Raw genomic sequence first — 14,562 nt, 5'->3', positions numbered from 1 at the left:
CAGGTGTCCCCAAGGACACGTGGCGCCAAGCAATTGGAGGAGGCCAACAAAACCCTAATTGGGTCTGAGCCCAATCAGTGGAAACCCTAGCACTATAAATACAGCATCAACTCCACAAGGAAGCATCATCAGATATCACCTGACAACATACAATCACAGAGTATTCAGCTATTAAGCAATACACTCTAAATTCCTTACTCTCACATATTATTATCTTCTCCCACAAATACTTATTCTCACACCGGAGGGTTACCCCAAAGAGGACCCCTCTGTCCCTTTCTGAGGGGTAAGTTTACGGTGCTGTTCATTTTGTAGGTGAAAGAAACCCAGATCCAAGAGAAACCATCGGTGATATAGCATAATCACACCCGAGGAAAGTAGATCGTCTACCAGTGAGTCGATCCACGTTTCTTCAACATACATTTTAATCCACTGCAGTTTAATTATGATTTAATATTCAAAAATTGTCACCTCAAAACACACTCAACCCATACAAAGATGACTAATTTTCAATATTCATGTCCCACTGCCATCCACATCCAGATGACTTTTTCAACTCCTTCGTTTTTCTGGAGTCATAGTGGGTGCTAAACTATAATAAAAACCTTGACCAGAACATTCATGAATGATTAAAACCATTGTAACCAACTAACTCTTCACAACATCAACCACACCATTCAATCTCAACATAATCAATGGCTGAAATCGTGCTTTCTGCCTTCATGGCTGTGAACTTTGAGAAGCTGGCTCTGCAAGTTTGGTAAAACTTTCTAGCTTCAAGGAATTAGATATTGAGATCAACAAATGGCAGAAATCATTAAAACAAATCCAAAGTGTGCTTACTGATGCTTCCCGGAAGGAGATAACTAGCGATTCTGTGAAACGATGGCTAAATGATCTTCACCGTCTAGCTTATGATATCGATGACATACTCGATGATTTGGTAACTGAAGCTATGCATCAAGAGTCCATCCACGAATCAGAAGCCATCAGCAGCAGGGTAAGAAAATTAATTCCGAGTTGACAAGTTTCTCAGTGAATACTAAGATGCATGGAAAGTTACGTAGTATTACCGCCAAATTAAAAGATCTAGTTGAGGAGAAAGCTACACTTTGTTTGATATTAGAAGGGGAGACTAGGTCAGGAAATAAAAATAGAAGATTACAAACCTCTATGGTCGATGCATCTAGTATTATTGGACGACAAGCTGAGAAATATGCATTGGTCAACCAGTTATTAGGGGATGACCCTTGTGATAAAAACTTTAGCATTATTCCCATTGTTGGTATGGGTGGGGTGGGCAAAACTACTCTAACTAAACTTTTATTCAACAAAAGAAAGTCAAGGATTTCTTTGAACTCAAGGCACGGGTTTGTGTTTCAGATGAGTTTGATATTTTTGGTATAAGCAAAGTCATCTTTCAATCAGTGGCAGGGGCAAACAAGGAATTTGCAGATTTAAATCTGCTTCAAGTGGATCTTGTAAATCATCTAAGTGGGAAAAGATTTCTATTGGTCTTAGATGATGTATGGAGTGAGAGTTATGAGGATTGGAAAACCTCGTCGGTCCGCTTCATGCATGTGCTCCTGGAAGTAAAATCATCATAACAACACGGAAGGAGAAATTGCTCAAAAAGTTAGGTTGCAATCATCTAAACCATCTATGGAGTTTATCACATGACGATGCTTTGTCTTTGTTTGCTCAACATGCCTTAGGTGTAGATAAATTTGATTCACATTTGTCACTCAAACCACATGGTGAAGGAATTGTGACAAAATGTTATGGATTGCCTTTGGCTTTGATCACACTTGGGACTTCATTGAGGACAAAAGAAGATGAAGATTCATGGAAGAAAGTATCAGAAAGTGATATATTGAGGTCAAAAGATGATGTAATTCTCCCGGCCCTTAGACTAAGCTACAATGAACTTTCTTCTTGTTTAAGGCTGTTGTTTACGTATTGCTCATTATTTCCCAAGGATAACTTGTTTAACAAGGAGGAACTAGTTTTAGTATGGATGGCAGAAGGGTTTTTGCACAAGTCAGCTCTAAGTGGTTCAACTGAAGAACAATTAGGTTATGAATATTTTGACGAGTTGTTGTCAAGGTCATTTTTCCAACATTCACCTAATGATGAATCCTTGTTTGTGATGCATGACCTGATGAATGACTTGGCAACATCTGTTGCTACTGAATTTTCTATAAGGTTAGACAGTGAGGCGGAGAAGAATATTAAAAAGGAGATGTTGGAAAAGTACCGTCATGTGTCATTTGTTCTTGAGGAGTATGTAGCATACAAGAAGTTCAAGGCATTTTTAAATGCTAAAAGTTTGAGAACGTTACTGGCAACATCTGTTGGGGAGATAAAAAGTTGGTAGCGTTTCTATTTATCTAATAAAATTCTTATTGACTTGCTTCTTAAGTTACCAATGTTAAGGGTTCTACGTTTGAGTTATTCTCAAATAAGTGAGGTACCGGAGTCCATTGGTACTTTGAGGCACTTGAGGTATCTTAATCTATCTCAAAGTAGAATCAAAAGTTTACCGGAAACTTTGTGCAATCTCTGTAATTTACAAATTTTAATTGTTTTTGGTTGTGATAATCTAGTTAAGTTGCCCAATAACTTCTTAAAGCTTAAAAACCTTCGACATCATGACATTAGGGACACTTCGCTTTTGTTTCAGTTGCTGTCACACCCGGCCCTGAACGGCGGAAACAGCCGGGCGCGCGCGAGTGGGGATTGATAATTAAGCACGGGCCATTGCAAACATTCAAAGTAAGATTTTCATTGCGCATGAAATGTTTAATACAAATACATTACATTGTTTAAAAATTACATAAAAACATCCAAGTATGAAAACTGTTGAAGATTTCCACGCCATATCCCCTTTGCGCGGCGGGAACAACCGTGCGCATCGAAGGGATAGAACTAAAATCTTCCAAAAAGCTAGTTTTAGATGTTCAGCGTGAGGTGCTCTAAGTGTGACTCCATGCGTTACCTAGTTATCTCCTGAAAGACACGTAAAACATATGAATCAGTATAAACTGAGTGAGTTCACAAGTTTTAGTAACTTGATAAATCGTATTGCATCATAATCTTGATAAAAATCATTCTGAAACATAATTCTGATAGCATCATTAAAACACATGCTTGGTAAAACATAGTTCTATCAACATATTCTGATAAAATCGTTCCGCGGGTTACGCGCGAACATTTCTGGGAACTGTGCTCGTCTGTGTAAGTGGCACTGCCACTACGAGCGAAATAAGTAATACCGTCCCGCGGGTTACGCGCGGACACTTCTGAAAAACCGTGCTCGTCTGTGTAAGTGGCGCTGCCACTACGAGCGAAATAATACCGTCCCGCGGGTTACGCGCGGACTTTGTGCCGGAAAACAAGGCGCTCGTCTGCGTAAGAGGAGCGACCTCTACGAGCGGGCTCAATCCCATAGTACTGCCCCGTGACATGCTAGGCACTCGTCTGTGTAAGAGGTGCGACCCCTACGAGTGGGTGAATCAAACCAGCAGTCCCTACCCTTAGAGTTCCAATGGTAAAGTGATCACTTACTCGTATCTTGCGCACTCATATCGAAACCCATAGATAACCGTTTGCATTGCTCGTAAATATACCATAATGAAACATTATTTAAACACATAATTGCTTGCATTGCTTGTAAGAGTATCATGATAAAACATAATTTAGGTACGTGTCCCTCGCCCCGAAAACAGTTTAAAAAATATAGAAAACAGTGAAAATAGGGGCTGTGAGACTCACCTGTGGTTCTTGTTAAGGGATTAATCGAGATTCGGGTTTTCTTGGTGTTGGCCTTTGAATTGAAGGTCTAGAATACGATTAAATAACAAGAAGTATATAAGAAATAGGAGAATATAAGGGTTGGAAAGTAGATCTCAAGTTTATAATCTCGGCTTACCTAGTAACAGGAACGGAATTGAAAATAACGGATGCTTGGGAGATGTTTAGTGCAAGTTTGCAGTTCTTAAGAGAGAAGTTTGAAGTGTGTTTTGGGTGATAATTTAGGTTACATATTTATAGGCAAGATTTAGGGGAACACAATCCCTTGCTTTAGGGGATTGAAATCTTTTCATATCTAGGTGTAATGATGATAAAGTATGGAAATTATTATTATTTATTTAAAAGTGGAGGAGTGGATAAAAGATTCTGATTTGATTTGGACAGGGCATGCAGGTCTGTGGTTGGTGGGAGTAGGGTGGCTGACAGTTGACTTTTCATGTTACAGTATGCTTTTTCAGGTGCTTTAGTCAGTGTACAATTAAAAAGTAGAAGTTTCTGAAACACGCTACTGTTCCCTTTTGGGCGGGAATAATCCTCCTTAAATCTGGAGATTAGGCTAAGTGTTCTGCGCGTATAACTTTGTGCGCATAGCTTTCTGCGTGAAGGACATTTCTTTGCTGCGGGTAGGTGCGTAACCTTCTCGCAGTTAGGGACATTGAGTTTCTTTTGTAGATTCTCCAGGTGGTCTTGGTATTTCAACATAGTGATCAGTCATGTTGAAGTCAATTCCATCTTGGAGCTTCAGACAAACTAGCTCTCAATGTTCCCGCCATGCGGGGAGGTTAGTTCCCCTTCCGCATGCGCATAAACGTTTTGGGATGCACCCGCCTTAGCATCATGCGGGACGGTCAACCCATCAGACAACATAAAGTTAAGTTACATGAAAACATAAAGCCAAAACATTCGCGCATGGCGCACATAACATATGCCCACGCCGGTTCTTACATCGCGCGCTCGCGCAGGGCGCACATAACACATGCCCGCGCTGACTCTAACATAGCGCGCTCGCGCAGGGCGCACATAACACATGCCCGCGCTGATTCTAATTTAGCGCGCATAATATTCACAATCACCTAATTATTAGGTTGATTACTTAGTTTATAGGGTTGGGAAATTACCGGGTGTCACATTTTCCCCCTGTTAAGAGAATTTCGTCCCGAAATTTAGGAGACGTCGCTGGCAGAAGCCATGCTCTGAAAGAGGTGTGGGTATTTCATGCGCATCTGGTCTTCTCTTTCCCAAGTGAATTCAGGCCCACGCCTTGAGTTCCATTGAACCTTTACTAACTTGATTCTGCTTCTGCGTAACTTCTGTTCTTTCCAATCGGTTACGGCTAGAGGCTCTTCTACGAAGTGTAGTTGTTTGTCGATGTGAATCTCGTCCAACGGTAAAATTAACGTTTCGTCAGATAAACACTTTTTGAGGTTGGACACATGAAACGTATCATGAACTCCACTGAGTTCGGCGGGTAAACGGAGTTTATAAGCAACCGGACCGATCCTTTCCAGGATCTCAAATGGTCCAATGTAGCGCGGATTCAACTTTCCTCGCTTGCCGAAACGGGGGACTCCTTTCCATGGAGAGACTTTCAAAAGTACTCTATCCCCTACTTGAAACTCCAACGGTTTCCTTCGCACATCTGCGTAACTCTTCTGTCTGTCGCGCGCTGTCTTAAGGCGATCCCGTATCTGAAAAATCTTGTCTGTTGTTTCTTGGATCAATTCTGGACCAGTCATTTGCTTGTCACCCACTTCAGCCCAGCACAGTGGGGATCTACACTTGCGCCCATACAAAGCTTCAAACGGCGCAGCCTTGAGGCTTGTGTGATAACTGTTGTTGTAAGAAAATTCAACCAATGGGAGGTGAGTATCCCAGCTACCTCCGAAATCGATTGCGCACAGCGCGCAGCATATCTTCCAATGTCTGGATTGTTCGCTCGCTTTGCCCATCCGTTTGGGGATGATATGCCGTACTCATGTCAAGACGAGTACCTAAAGCCCCTTGTAACGATCTCCAAAACCTTGAGGTGAACCGACTATCTCTATCAGAAATGATGGACACTGGGACTCCATGTTTTGAAACTACTTCTCGAATATACAATCGGGCTAACTTTTCCATCTTATCGGTTTCCTTGATCGGCAGGAAGTGCGCTGACTTAGTTAGCCGATCTACAATAACCCAGATCGTGTCATAACCCCCAGGTGTCCTTGGCAGTTTGGTAATGAAGTCCATAGAGATTTGTTCCCACTTCCACATGGGAATTTCTGGCTGTTGAAGCACCCTGATGGTTTCTGGTATTCAGCCTTTACCTTCGAACACGTCAGGCACTTACTGACATACGTCGCGATGGCGCCTTTAAGATTGGGCCACCAATACAGCGCTTTAACATCTTGGTACATCTTGTCTGCGCCAGGATGTACGGAATACCGCGTCTTGTGAGCTTCGTTTAATACTTGCTCGCGCAATCCTCCCTTGAGAGGGACCCATATGCGGTTAGCAAAATATCGAGTGTCGTTCTCTTTGAGCTCCAAATCCTTAATCATACCCCCAAGGGATTCGTTTTTAACAAACTCTGGTTTCAAGGCTTCTTGCTGAGCGTCTCGGATGCGGGTAGAGAGATCTGCGCGAATGGTCAACCTTAGAGCCTTGACTCGTAGCGTTTTTATTCGCTCCTTCCTACTTAGCGCGTCTGCTACCACATTCGCCTTTCCAGGGTGGTACTTAATTTCACAATCATAATCATTCAACAACTCCACCCATCTTCGTTGCCTCATGTTTAAATCCTTTTGATCAAATATATGTTGAAGGCTCTTGTGATCCGTAAAGATTATACACTTTGTACCATAGAGGTAATGGCGCCAAATCTTTAGCGCGAAGACAACCGCTCCAAGTTCCAGATCATGCGTTGTGTAGTTCTTTTCATTGGTCTTGAGTTGGCGCGAGGCATATGCTATGACTTTGTCTCGCTGCATAAGGACACATCCGAGTCCCTGATGTGAAGCGTCGCAGTAAACGACGATGTCATCCGTCCCCTCGGGCAGAGACAAAATTGGCGCACTACATAACTTCTGTTTTAACATTTGAAATGCTGCTTCCTGATTTTCGCCCCAAACAAACTTCTTGTCTTTCTGAGTTAGCGCGGTCAGTGGTAGAGCTATCTTGGAGAAGTTCTCAATGAAGCGTCGATAGTAGCCAGCTAGTCCTAGGAATTGCCTCACCTCAGTTGGGGTTTTTGGCGCTTCCCAGTTTTCGATGGCCTTGACTTTGGAAGGATCAACGTGTATTCCTTTCTCGTTTACAACGTGACCGAGAAAGTGAACTTCTCTAAGCCAAAACTCACACTTGGAAAACTTCGCATACAACTTTTCTTTCCTCAACAATTCCAAAATCAATCTCAGGTGTTGCTCATGCTCGGCCTTGGTCCGAGAGTAAATCAGAATATCATCTATAAACACAATTACAAATTTATCCAATTATGGTTTGCACACACGGTTCATCAGATCCATGAATACAGCCGGCGCATTAGTTAGCCCGAAAGGCATCACTAAGAACTCATAATGGCCGTATCTAGTTCGGAAGGCTGTTTTCGGCACATCTTCCTCATGGACCCTAAGTTGGTGGTATCCTGACCGTAGATCTATCTTCGAATAATAACTGGATCCCTGCAACTGGTCAAATAAGTCGTCAATCCTCGGTAAGGGGTACCGATTCTTGACTGTCAGCTTGTTCAGCTCCCTATAGTCAATACACATTCTGAACGAACCATCCTTCTTCTTAACAAACAGTACTGGAGCTCCCCAAGGTGAAAAGCTTGGGCGTATGAAACCCTTGTCCAATAGTTCCTGTAACTGATTGGATAGCTCTTGCATCTCAGATGGAGCTAATCGATAAGGCGCTCGAGCTACTGGCGCAGCTACTGGGACTAAATCAATACGAAATTCGACTTGTCGCGGCGGCGGTAATCCGGGCAAACCTTCAGGAAAAACTTCTGGAAATTCGCGCACTACTGGTAAGTCTTCAATTCTTCGCTCATCTCCTTCCTTCTCTACTACATGCACCAGGAAGGCGTAGCACCCTTTCCTTAGGCACTTGCGCGCCTTTAGGCACGAAATCAGTTTCGTCGCAACTCCCCTTCTTTCCCCTTGAATCACCAAGGTTTCTCCGTTCAACAGTGGGATCCGAACCTGCTTCTCATGGCAAATAACCTCTGCGTGGTTCTCGACTAACCAATCCATACCTACCACAATGTCAAAACTTCCCAAGTCTATTGGCAACAAGTTAATATTGAACCCGTGACCTCTCATGACTATTACACATTGTTCAGTTCTTTCGTTCGCGCATAACTGCCTACCATTGGCTAGTTCTATAGTATAAGGTGCGTCTAGCCTACTGGTTGCTAGGCCTAGGGAGTTTTTAAACTCAGCAGATATAAAACTTAGGTCAGCGCCAGTATCAAATAAGACAGATGCAAAATGGCCGTTAAGCAAAAACGTACCGGTTACCACATTCGGCTCTTCTTTAGCTTCGCTTGCGCCGATCACAAAAGCTCTCCCGCGAGCGTGGTTTCCCCTTTGCGGGCAATCCCGACTGAAATGCCCTGGCTTTCCGCATGCGTAGCAGTTGTCACTGGCTCCAGCTTCTTTAGCACGGAAATTCACCGTCTTGTGCCCTGGCCTGTTACATTTGACGCACGTGACGCTCGCGCATTCACCCTCGTGGTGAAACTTGCATTTGTTGCACCATGGGTAAGGCCCGCTGTATCCTTTCCTTGATGGCTCCGCGGCTTGGATCGCGTAAACCCTTGCGCTTTCTTGCTTCTTGAACGGTGGCTGCTTGGAGTCGGACCCTCGGTGGTGAGAGTTCCATTTCCTCTTGGAGTCAGAGGTTCGCTGCTCGTTTCCGCGCGTAGTCAACATACCCGCACGGACCGTATCCCTTGTAAGGGTGATGGCCCGCGCTACCGCCTCATCAAAGGTTGGGGGTGCTGCGGCGTTGAGCGGAACCCTAACAACAGGAGGTAACCCAAAAATATACCTCTCGATCTTCTTTTCCTCCGTGTTTGCCATGTCTGGCACCAACTGGCAAAGCTCGTTGAACCGGTTGTTGTATGCGTCGATATCCGTTCCTACCATGGTGTGGTTCCAGAATTCCTGCTGCAGACTCTGAATTTCTGCGCGAGAGCAGAACTTTCTCATCATCATTTCCTTCAGTTCTTCCCAGGTCTTGTGAAGAGCAACTTCTCGCCCCAAAGTCTTCACTTGAAGCTTCCACCAAGACGAAGCTGCTTCTTGGAACATGCAGGTCGCGTAAAGGACCTTCTGGTTCTCACTACATCCGCTAATGGAGAGAACTGTCTCCATCTTGTCAATCCAGTTGTAGAGCCCAATGGCCCCTTCGGTACCCTTGAATGGCCAAGGCCTACAGGCCATAAATGTCTTATAGGAGCATCCTTTGTCCAAGGCTCCTGATTCGGGTTCTGGGGTCTCGTTCTGACGACCCTGACTAGATTCGGCCTTGCTGGCCTCATGTGTCGCGATCGCCTGCGCGATTATTTCCGCGAGTTCCTCGGGTGTCATGGTAATTCCCTTGGCTCTAGTTGGAGGCATTCTCGCTTTAAAAGAGTGAAAATATATCAAACTTAGCGCATGTACTCTGAGCACATAATGTTCTTATCTTTATTCACTAGACACTGTGTGACCCGTGTTCCTAAGTGTGTGTATAGTTTCTTTTGAAAATATTTTCTTTGAAAAATATTTCATGCGATTCCCCAACGGTTATAGTCTAGGTTAAAACTTCTTTTCCTAGTTCGCTATAACCAGTGCTCTGATACCAATCTGTCATACCCGGCCCTGAACGGCGGAAACAGCCGGGCGCGCGCGAGTGGGGATTGATAATTAAGCACGGGCCATTGCAAACATTCAAAGTAAGATTTTCATTGCGCATGAAATGTTTAATACAAATACATTACATTGTTTAAAAATTACATAAAAACATCCAAGTATGAAAACTGTTGAAGATTTCCACGCCATATCCCCTTTGCGCGGCGGGAACAACCGTGCGCATCGAAGGGATAGAACTAAAATCTTCCAAAAAGCTAGTTTTAGATGTTCAGCGTGAGGTGCTCTAAGTGTGACTCCATGCGTTACCTAGTTATCTCCTGAAAGACACGTAAAACATTTGAATCAGTATAAACTGAGTGAGTTCACAAGTTTTAGTAACTTGATAAATCGTATTGCATCATAATCTTGATAAAAATCATTCTGAAACATAATTCTGATAGCATCATTAAAACACATGCTTGGTAAAACATAGTTCTATCAACATATTCTGATAAAATCGTTCCGCGGGTTACGCGCGAACATTTCTGGGAACTGTGCTCGTCTGTGTAAGTGGCGCTGCCACTACGAGCGAAATAAGTAATACCGTCCCGCGGGTTACGCGCGGACACTTCTGAAAAACCGTGCTCGTCTGTGTAAGTGGCGCTGCCACTACGAGCGAAATAATACCGTCCCGCGGGTTACGCGCGGACGTTGTGCCGGAAAACAAGGCGCTCGTCTGCGTAAGAGGAGCGACCTCTACGAGCGGGCTCAATCCCATAGTACTGCCCCGTGACATGCTAGGCACTCGTCTGTGTAAGAGGTACGACCCCTACGAGTGGGTGGATCAAACCAGCAGTCCCTACCCTTAGAGTTCCAATGGTAAAGTGATCACTTACTCGTATCTTGCGCACTCATATCGAAACCCATAGATAACCGTTTGCATTGCTCGTAAATATACCATAATGAAACATTATTTAAACACATAATTGCTTGCATTGCTTGTAAGAGTATCATGATAAAACATAATTTAGGTACGTGTCCCTCGCCCCGAAAACAGTTTAAAAAAATAGTGAAAACAGTGAAAATAGGGGCTGTGAGACTCACCTGTGGTTCTTGTTAAGGGATTAATCGAGATTCGGGTTTTCTTGGTGTTGGCCTTTGAATTGAAGGTCTAGAATACGATTAAATAACAAGAAGTATATAAGAAATAGGAGAATATAAGGGTTGGAAAGTAGATCTCAAGTTTATAATCTCGGCTTACCTAGTAACAGGAACGGAATTGAAAATAACGGATGCTTGGGAGATGTTTAGTGCAAGTTTGCAGTTCTTAAGAGAGAAGTTTGAAGTGTGTTTTGGGTGATAATTTAGGTTACATATTTATAGGCAAGATTTAGGGGAACACAATCCCTTGCTTTAGGGGATTGAAATCTTTTCATATCTAGGTGTAATGATGATAAAGTATGGAAATTATTATTATTTATTTAAAAGTGGAGGAGTGGATAAAAGATTCTGATTTGATTTGGACAGGGCATGCAGGTCTGTGGTTGGTGGGAGTAGGGTGGCTGACAGTTGACTTTTCATGTTACAGTATGCTTTTTCAGGTGCTTTAGTCAGTGTACAGTTAAAAAGTAGAAGTTTCTGAAACACGCTACTGTTCCCTTTTGGGCGGGAATAATCCTCCTTAAATCTGGAGATTAGGCTAAGTGTTCTGCGCGTATAACTTTGTGCGCATAGCTTTCTGCGTGAAGGACATTTCTTTGCTGCGGGTAGGTGCGTAACCTTCTCGCAGTTAGGGACATTGAGTTTCTTTTGTAGATTCTCCAGGTGGTCTTGGTATTTCAACATAGTGATCAGTCATGTTGAAGTCAATTCCATCTTGGAGCTTCAGACAAACTAGCTCTCAATGTTCCCGCCATGCGGGGAGGTTAGTTCCCCTTCCGCATGCGCATAAACGTTTTGGGATGCACCCGCCTTAGCATCATGCGGGACGGTCAACCCATCAGACAACATAAAGTTAAGTTACATGAAAACATAAAGCCAAAACATTCGCGCATGGCGCACATAACATATGCCCACGCCGGTTCTTACATCGCGCGCTCGCGCAGGGCGCACATAACACATGCCCGCGCTGACTCTAACATAGCGCGCTCGCGCAGGGCGCACATAACACATGCCTGCGCTGATTCTAATTTAGCGCGCATAATATTCACAATCACCTAATTATTAGGTTGATTACTTAGTTTATAGGGTTGGGAAATTACCGGGTGTCACAGTTGCCATCAGGGATTAGTGAATTGACAGGTCTGCAAACTCTTTCGAAAATCTTTATCGGAGGTGAAAGTGGATTTGAAGTAGCCAAACTTAAAGACTTCAAGAATCTATGTGGAAAACTTTCGATTGTAGGTTTAAATAAAGTGCAAAATGCAATTCATGTACGTGAGGCGAACTTTTCAGAAAAAAGGTTAAGTGAATTAGAGCTTGTATTGACTAATGAGCAACATGGTTCACAAAACAAAATACTTGAGAATGAGGTCCTAAATGAGTTGAAGCCTTGTAACAATAAGTTAACACAACTTACGTTTAGGTCATACGGGGGTTGGAGTTTCCAAATTGGGTTGGGAATTCCTTGTTTCTTCATTTGAAGCATGTGTCAATAAGTGACTGCAAAAGATGTAGAACTTTGCCGCCACTTGGGCAGCTACCATCACTTAAGGAGTTGTTTGTAAAAGGCTTGAATAAGGTGGGAGTTGTGGGTTTGGAGTTACTTGGGACTAGTTGTGCATTTCCTTCACTTGAAATTTTAAGTTTTACACATATGTATGAGTTCAATAAATGGTCAATGAATAGAGGTGGTGTGTTTCCATGCCTGAAACTGCTTCAAATAGGACATTGTCCCAATTTGGGTGAAGTCACACTTGAAGCCCTACCTTCATTAAGCATATTAGACATATTATATTGTCATAATTTAGTTGAACTCTTACTTGAAGCAGTCCCTTCATTGAATGTTCTAAAAATAGTTACATGTAATAGTGGTGTGTTAAGAACACTGGTTCAAATAGCTTCAACAATCACCGAGTTAAAAATGAAATGTATTTTAGGGCTTAATGATGTTGAATGGAGAGGTATTATCAAGCATCTGAGGTCAGTTGAAGATTTAAACATAGGGTATTGTAATGAAATAAGATACTTGTGGGAATCAGAAGCAATTGCAAGTATGGTTCTTGTGAAGTTGAGGAAATTGGAAGTAGAGCATTGTTATAATTTGGGGAGATTAGGAGAGAAAGATGAAAAGGAAGATACATGTAGGAGAAACGTGCTACCATCTCTTAGGATGTTGAAAATATATTTTTGTAACAACATGGAACGTTGCACTCGTCCAGATAATGTTGACACATTGAGAATTGGGTTTTGTAATTCAATTACAACAATCTCCTTACCAACGCGAGGGCAAAAGCTTAAGTCACTTTCCATTAAGGGTTGTAATACACTATTGAATAAGGAGTGGGGAGGACCAAAGATCAGTGACAACAAAAATAACCTGTCATTGCTTGAGGATGCAAATATAAGAGATTGGCCAAATCTAAAAACAGTCATTAGACTGAATTACTTGTTTCACCTCACTCAATTGAGAATAACAAATTGTGAAAGTTTGGAGTCATTTCCTGACAATGAGTTCTCTAATTTGACCTCGTTAAAGCGTCTTGGAATTATGAATTGTACCAAGATGGATGTTTGTTTTCCACGTGGTGTTTGGCCTCCCAATTTGCATTTCTTAGAAATAGGGAAGTTGAAGAAGTCCATCTCAGAGTGGGGGCCATAGAATTTTCCGACCTCACTTGTCCAACTATACTTATACGGTGACGATGGAGTGAACAAATGCTGTCAATTTTCTCATCTTATTCCGCCATCTCTTACTTCTCTTCACATCATTAAATTTGAGAAACTAAAATCATTTTCAATAGGACTACAACACCTCACTTCCCTCCAACATCTTCATTTCATCGACTGCCCAAATATGAACATATTATCCCATTTCCAGCACCTCACTTCTCTCCAACATCTCTCTTTCTTGAATTGTCGAAATGTGAGGGATCTACCAGCAATGTTGTTGCCTTCACTTTTGAGTTTAAGAATCAGGGATTGCCCAAATCTGAAAGATAGATGTACTAAAAGAGGATGTTACCGGCACCTCACTTCACATATCCCTTGTATGGAGATAGACCCTTACTCATGGATTTAATATGAAATAACATAAAGAAAGATGCAATAAAAGAGACTGTAACGTCTACCATATATTCATATCTACTGTGTATTGACATATACCCAGGTATCACTCTCCCTCCTTAATAATTTAAATTAACTAACTGATTTTGCATTTTTTTTTTCTAAAAAAGATTGTAAATATGATCTCAATATGTGGACATGCTTACTTGTTTTTGCTTTGTAAATATGGTGAGAATACACAGTGAACTGAGATTAGTTGAAGTATTTAATTTATAAATTAATTAGAAATCATAATAAGAATATATTATATGGGAAAAAGAATATGGATATGTAGAAATCAAAGAACTTAAATTATGTTTATACCCATATGATATGATATTTGCAGTATTGGACTGTTGGAATATTATGTTTGTTGGAGGAACATTTCTTTAATGTTAAACACAATAGCATCTGTTTAAAGTGTTATTGGTTAAGTGGATGTAATTTCCATCAGATTTGTGGATTTTGGCACTTCGAAAGATGATTTTTAATATATTAGTGAAATTGTAGGGAATCGAAGTTCAACTTTAGAATAAAAAATTACTTGTAAGAACTTGTTTTATTCTCAGTTGTGAGTTCATAATATTATTTGTGTTTGAAAATGGTCTAACTTTGTAATGTTACACATAAAGAAGAAGTGGAAGCATTTTGAAGGAACCCCGCAACC

The 14,562-nt window shown here is 42.0% G+C and overlaps 1 pseudogene; it reads left to right on the top strand.

Annotated features, from left to right (window-relative positions):
* Positions 1 to 536: 536 nt before the first annotated feature.
* Positions 537 to 13,970, top strand: LOC143568708 (putative disease resistance RPP13-like protein 1; annotated as a pseudogene).
* Positions 13,971 to 14,562: the final 592 nt, after the last annotated feature.

Source organism: Bidens hawaiensis, unplaced genomic scaffold (genome assembly GCF_021521415.1).
Source record: "Bidens hawaiensis isolate Kalapana, Puna unplaced genomic scaffold, B.hawaiensis_p1.1 tig00024094_1, whole genome shotgun sequence".
NCBI classification, from domain to species: Eukaryota; Viridiplantae; Streptophyta; class Magnoliopsida; order Asterales; family Asteraceae; genus Bidens; species Bidens hawaiensis.
This window is presented reverse-complemented; position numbering and strand designations above follow the sequence as displayed.